Genomic DNA, 6,941 nt, shown 5'->3' on the forward strand with positions numbered 1-6,941 from the left:
CCAGGATCAGTGGAGCTGCAGATTCTCAAGGGTGCACTCACTTACAGGCAGGACACTTGGCAGAGATCGGCGTATCTGGGCTCTCTGCTCTCTGGTTTGGCCCTGCTTCTTTGATGTGCTCCGCCAGTTCCGTGCTGCTGTCACTGCCAGGTTATGAGGTCTTGCTGCAGCTGGAGATTTCAGGGTGGTCACGTCAGTGGGAATCGGGGTAATCAGCCTTTCTGTTCTCTGGTTTGGCCCTGGTTAGTCTTAAACTGGAGGGCTGATGTGCCCTGCCAGCTCAGTGCTGCTCCGCCGCCAGGTTAGAAAGTCCCGCTGTAACTGGAGACTGGGTTGCTAGTCCAGATGCTTTCTGGGAAGTCCTGGGGTCTCTTTACTGTGCTCTCCAAGCTTCGGAGGCCCAGCGCCTGGTGTGTCTAGCTTGTATGGCGTTTTTGTCTGGTTTTGGTGATTATATAGCGAATTCTCTGTCACTGTGGGATTGGGCGGGCCGTACCAACAGTGATGGCGCTCCTGCGGAGCTAGTATGGCGTCTAGCAGACTCGGGCCCTGGGAGGATGGTGCAGCCGCCGCGAGTGAATCTGGGACTCCGAGACACAGTACTGCTGGCCTTTGCCGATAAAGGGCTTGGGGCTCCGCCTCAGTGGCTGCAGGCCCCAGGCAGTTAGGTCTGCGCTGAGAAAGGCGAGTCGGCTGTGCCTGTGCCGAGGAGGAGGGAGGTCTGGGGGAGGGGAGTGCCGAGAGATCAAAGGATCGTTTCTCACCTTCCCCAATCAAGTCCGTGGGTGACCCGAGACCAAGGTTTTCACCTCCTGCGATGTTCCCTGTTGTTTAGAAAGTCTCTCCGTTGTTTCCCTGGCTTCAGAAGTTCTTCCACACATCAGCTCAGAACTTTATCTCCTCCACAGCTCGGAAACTGTGTGTGCTAGTCGCCATCTTGGCTCCGCCCCGGTTTGCAAGTATTTTGTTGAGTATTTTTGCATCAATGTTCAGAAGGGAGACTGGCCTGAAATTTTCTTTCTTTGTTGGGTCTTTGTGAGGTTTAGGTACCAAGGTGACTGTGGCTTCATAGAATGAGTTTGGTAATGTTCCTCTGTATCTATTTTGTGGAGTAGTTTGAAGAGAATTGAATTTAGCTCTTCTTTGAAGGTCTGGTAGAATTCTGCGCTGAAACCATCTGGTCCTGGGCTTTTTTTGGATGGGAGACTTTTGATGACTGCTTCTATTTCTTTGGGGGATGTAGGACTATTTAATTGATTTACCTGGCCTTGATTCAGCTTTGGTAAGTCGAATCGATCAAGAAAATTGTCCATTTCATTTAGATTTCCAAATTTTGTAGCATATAGACTTTTGAAGTTTGTCCTAATGATTGTTTGGATTTCCTCAGTGTCTGTCGTTATGTCCCCCTTTTCATTTCTGAATTTGTTGATTTTGATGGTGTCTCTCTACCTTTTAGTTAGCTTGGCTAAGGGTTTGTCTAACTTGTTGATTTTCTCAAAGAAAAGCTCTTGGTTTTATTGATTCTTTGAATTTTTTTATTTTTTATTTTCTAATTGCTTGATTTCATCCCTGAGTTTGATTATTTCCAGCCGTCTACTCCTTCTTGGTGTGTCTGCTTCTTCTTTTTCTAGAGTTTTTAAGTGAGCCATTAGCTGCTTGAATGAGCTGTCTCGAAATTCTTCTTGAAGGCACGTAGTGCTATGAACTTTCCTATTAGCACTGCTTTCATTGTGTCCCACATGTTTGGGTATGTTGTGTCTTCATTGTCATTGATTTCTAGGAAGACTTTAATTTCTTTCCTTATTTCTTCCCTGACCCAGCTGTCATTTAGTAATTCAGTTTCCATGTGTGTGTAGGCTTTTTGCTATTTCTGTTGTTGTTGAGATCCAGCTTTATTCCATGGTGATCACATATAATACAAGGGATTATTTCAATCTTCTTGTATCTCTTTAGGCTTGCTTTGTGACCAACTATATGTTCTATTTTGGAGAAGGTTCCATGAGGTGCTGAGAAGAAGGTAAATTCTTTTGTGTTTGGGTATAAGGTTCTGTAAATGTCTGTTAGGTCCATTTGACTCATGACTTCTGTTAGAGACGTTGTTTCTTTGTTTAATTTCTGTTTTGTTGACCTGTCCTTTGTTGAGAATGGGGTGTTGAAGTCTCCCACTATTAATGTGTGGAGATCTATGTGTGGTTTAAGTTTTATCAATGTGTCTTTTACAAATGTGTGTGCCCTTGTATTTGGGGCATAGATGTTCAGGATTGTGATGTCTTCCTCGTGGAATTTTCCCTTGATGATATGAAGTGCCCTTCCCCATATCTTTTTATTAATTTTGGTTGAAAGTCTATTTTATCAGATATTAGAATGGCTACTCCTGCTTGCTTCTTGGGTCCATTTGCTTGGAAACCCATCTTCCAACCCTTTACCCAGGTAATGTCTATCTTTGTGACTTAGGTGTGTTTCTTGTATGCAACAGATTGCTGGGTTTTGTTTATGCATCCAATCTGTTAGTCTGAGTCTTTTTTTTTTTTTTTTTTTGGAGAATTGTGTCCATTGATGCTGAGAGAGATTAATGACCAGTGGCTGTTAGATCCTTTGATTTTGATGTTGGCTATTGTCATAAAGTTGTGTGCTTGGTTGCTTTTTGTTTTGCTGTAGTGAGGCTAATTATTTCCTATGTTTTCTTGAAAGTAGCTAGGTTTCTTGGTTTGTGTTTTTTCTTCTAGTGTCTTCTGTAACACTGGATTTGTGTGTAGGTATTGTTGAAATTTGTTTTTGTCATTGAATATCCTGTTTTCTCCGTCTGTGAGGACTGAGAGTTTTGCTGAGTATAGTAGCCTGGGCTGACATCTGTGTTCTCTTAGGGTCTGCATGGTATCTGTCCAGGCCCTTCTGGCTTTCATAGTCTCCATTGAAAAGTCAGGCGTCATTCTAATGGGTTTGCCATTGTATGTTACTTGACCTTTTTCCCTAGCACCTTTAGTATTTTTCTTTGTTCTGTATACTTACTGTTTTGATTATTATGTGATGGGAGGGTTTTCTTTTCTGGTCTAATTTATTGGATGTTCTGCAGGCCTCTTGTATTCTTATTGACCTCTCCTTTAAGTTGGGGAAATTTTCTTCAATGATTTTGTTGAAAATATTTTCTGGGCCTTGGAGGAGGGAATCTTCTTTTTCCTCTATTCCTATGATTCTTTGGTTTTGTCTTTTTATGTTGTCTTGAATTTCTTGGATGGTCTGTGTCAGGAGTTTTTTAGATTTAACATTTTTAAAAAGAAATAGATTCATTAGTCAACGAAATCTTAAATCTAAAAAATTCCTAAGAGAAAACACCCAGGAGATCTGGGACACTATGAAATGACCACATCTAAGAATTATAGAAATAGAAGAAACAGAATCCCAACTCAAAAATGAAAATAAAATATATTAAGCAAAATCAGAGAAGAAAAATTTCTTAGCTTAAAGAAGAGATGTTTACAAAGTTAAAAGAAGCTTATACAAAATTAAACAGATTAGACAAGAGAAGAAAGTGCACATGCAACATAATACTCTAAACACTAAATGTACAGAGAAACAACAACAAAAGTATTAAAAGCTGAAAGAAAAAAAAAAACAAGTAACACATTAAAAAAGACCTAGGGAGGGTGGGATGGGGAGGGGAGGAGGCAGGGGGCAGGGGCATATGGGGGGATACAAAATGAATAAAGTGTAATTAATGAAAAATTTAAAAAAAAGACCTATTGGGGGGGCCAAGATGGCAGCTTCGGGAGAGCACTGTGTCTGAGAAGCGGGACAACACTCTCCGTGCAGCGACTAGGAGACTGAACTCTGGGCCCTAAAACTACAGCGATCGTGTTTCCCAGGTGAGGGGAGGCTCCCACAGTGTGGGAATCCATCGGGTCCACTCTCGGGCCACATAGCCAGAACCCTGAAGAGATCCCAGGTAACATGGGCCTTGGGTCTCTAGGCTGGACCCGCAAGCCTGTGTGTCCTGATCACTTTCCCAGGCTGATTGGTGGGCACAAGGGTGCCAGAGACTGGGAGTCCCACTCACAAGAAAACCCCACGGGGAAGGAAAGTTGCAAGTCTGATCACAGGTCACCCAATCTTTCTCTGGAAGGTCTCAATGACCACGGGTACCCGCCACCATCACAACTGAGCTCCTGCGGCTCGCTGAGAGCAGCTGTGTGCCCAGCTCAAAATTCCTGCTCCCTCTTCAGAGGAGGCAGGAGGCGTCCAGCAGAATCTGCCACAGACCACATTGTCCGTACCCCAACCCGAGATCAGGGCTGAGAAAACCCAATCCTTTTGGGCACTCCACTGAGAACAAGAATGCCGCCATAACCCTGTGGTGGCCGAGCCGAAGGATAGAGAGGCGCACAGCAGCTTCACAGCAACCGGACCCCAGTGCTGCCGGCTGCTCTTAACAAACAAACTTCAGCTCGGGATCCGGGACTGTGGTCATTCAACATGTCCTGAGACTCTCCTGGGTCCAGCCCAATAAGGTTTAGCACCAAGTCCTAACACCGGCAGAGAAACCCAGGCTCAGGATAAGGACTGAGAATTCCCAACCTCTTCTGGCAGCACCTGAGAGCAACGCCATAAGCTTGCCCTAGAGGAGGGGAAAGTCAGAGGGGAAGGACAGAGAGGCAGCCTGCCACAGGACACAGTACCCCCTCTCCAGCTCACCCAGCGGCCCATGGCAGAGAAACCCAAGCTCTGGATCTGAGGACACTCAACCCTACCTGGTACTCTCTCCCAGTAGGAGAAAGACAAACATGGTATGCATCAAAATAGACTTCAAACAAAAATTAGTCAATAGAGATGGAGAAGGACACTTCATATTATCAAATGAACAATCCACCAACCAGCCTTTACATTTTTTTCATTTTTTATTAATTAATTCAATTTACATCTTGGTCATAGGCCCTACCTTTCTCTCCTCCCAGTTCCACCCTCCATCCTGCAACCTCCTTCCCTTATTCCTCAAAATAAGAGAGCCTCTTTACTCAGACACCCCAGCTCATCTATTCACATGAAGACTGAGTTCGTCTTCCTCCCCTGTGGCCTGCTGGGAAGTCCCATCAGGGGGAAGTGATTTAACAGCAGGCAACAAAGTCCATGTCAGAGATATCCCCCACTCCCCTAACTAGTGGGCCCACATGAAGCCTAAGATGTCCATTAGCTACTTATAAGTAGAGGACCTAGGTCCAGATTATACATTGTCCTTGGTTCATACTTAACACTCATAAACGCCTCTAAAGCCTGAGCAGTTGGCTCTGATGGTCTTCTTGTAGAACTTTCATCATATCTAGGATCATTTATTCTTCCTCCCTCTTTTACAGTAGACTCCCTAAGCTTTGCCCAATGTTTGGCTGTGAGTATCAGTATCTGTTTCCAGCCATTGATGTGTGAAGCCTCTAAGAGGACAATTCTGGTAGGCTCCTATCTGCAAGAATATCAGAGTATTGTTAATAGTGATAGAGGCTGGTTTTCTTCCATGCGGTGGGCCACACACGTATGCATATAATTTTTTACAAAGAAGCCAAAACCATACAATGGAAAAAAAGACAGCATCTTCAGCAGATGGTGCTGGTCTAACTGGATGGCTGCATGTAGAAAATGTAAATAGATCCAGATTTATCACCCTGCACAAAAGTAAAGTCCAAGTGGATCAAAGACCTCAGCATAAAACCAGACACACTGAATCTGCTAGAGTAGGAAGTTGCTAAGAGCCTTGAACTCATTGGCACAGGAGACAACTCCTGAACAGAAAACCAACAGCACAGGCTTTGAGATTTACAATTAATCAAAAGAACCTCTTTAAATGGATAAGCTCTGTAAAGCAAAAGACACTATCAATAGAACAACAACAGAAGTCTACAGATTTGGAAAAGATCTTCAACAATCCTGCATCTGACAAAGAATATATAACAAACTCAAGAAATTAAACACCAACAAACCAAATAATCCAATTGAAAAACAGGATAAAGAGTCTTTACAATTCTGTACACCGATGCCCCAAACACCCAAATTTGTAAAAAGAAGCATCACTATAGTTTAAATCATACATTGAACCCTACACATTAATAGTTGAAGACTTTGATACCAGACTGGCACCAATGGGCAGGTCATCCAGACAAAGCTTAACAGAAAAATACTGGAGCTAACTGACATTATAAATCAAAGGGACCTAATAGACATCTATGAAACATTTGACCCAAACACAAAAGAATATACCTTTTTCTCAGAGCCTTAAGAAACATTCTCCAAAACTAAACATATATTCTGTCACAAAGCAAGCCTCAACAAATTAAATAAAAATGAAATAAGTCCTGGTATCCTATCAGACAACCATTGATTAAAGCTGGGTATCAACTGAAAGCCTACAAATTCATGGAAACTAAATAACTACCTACTGAATGACTTCAGGGTCAAGGCAGAAATAAAGACTTCTTAGTTAAAATCAATGAAAATAAATGCACAATATGCATTTATCTTATGAAACACAATGTAAGCAATGCTTACAAAAAATTCATAACACTGATTGCCTTCATAAAGAAATTGGATTCCAACCAAGTACCATGCATGGAGATAACCTAGAACCCCTGCACAGAGGTAGCCCATGGCAGTTCAGTGTTCAAGTGGGTTCCATAGTAATGGAAAGAGGGACTGCCTCTGATATAAACTGATTGGCCTGATTTTTTATCACCCCCCCCCATTAAGGAGGGAGTAGCCTAACCAAGCCACAGAAGATGACAATGCAGCCACTCCTGATGAGGTTTGATAGACTAAGATCAGAAGGAAGGAGAAGGGGTCCTCCCCTATCAGTGGACTTGGGGAGGGGCATGTATGAAGAAGGGAGAGGGAAGGTGAGATTAGGAGGGGAGAAGGGAGGGGCTTATGGGAGGATACAAAGTGAATAAAGTGTAACTAATAAA

The sequence above is a fragment of the Psammomys obesus genome, unplaced genomic scaffold (genome assembly GCF_907164565.1).
Source record: "Psammomys obesus unplaced genomic scaffold, mPsaObe1.curated_primary_1811, whole genome shotgun sequence".
Taxonomy (NCBI): Eukaryota; Metazoa; Chordata; class Mammalia; order Rodentia; family Muridae; genus Psammomys; species Psammomys obesus.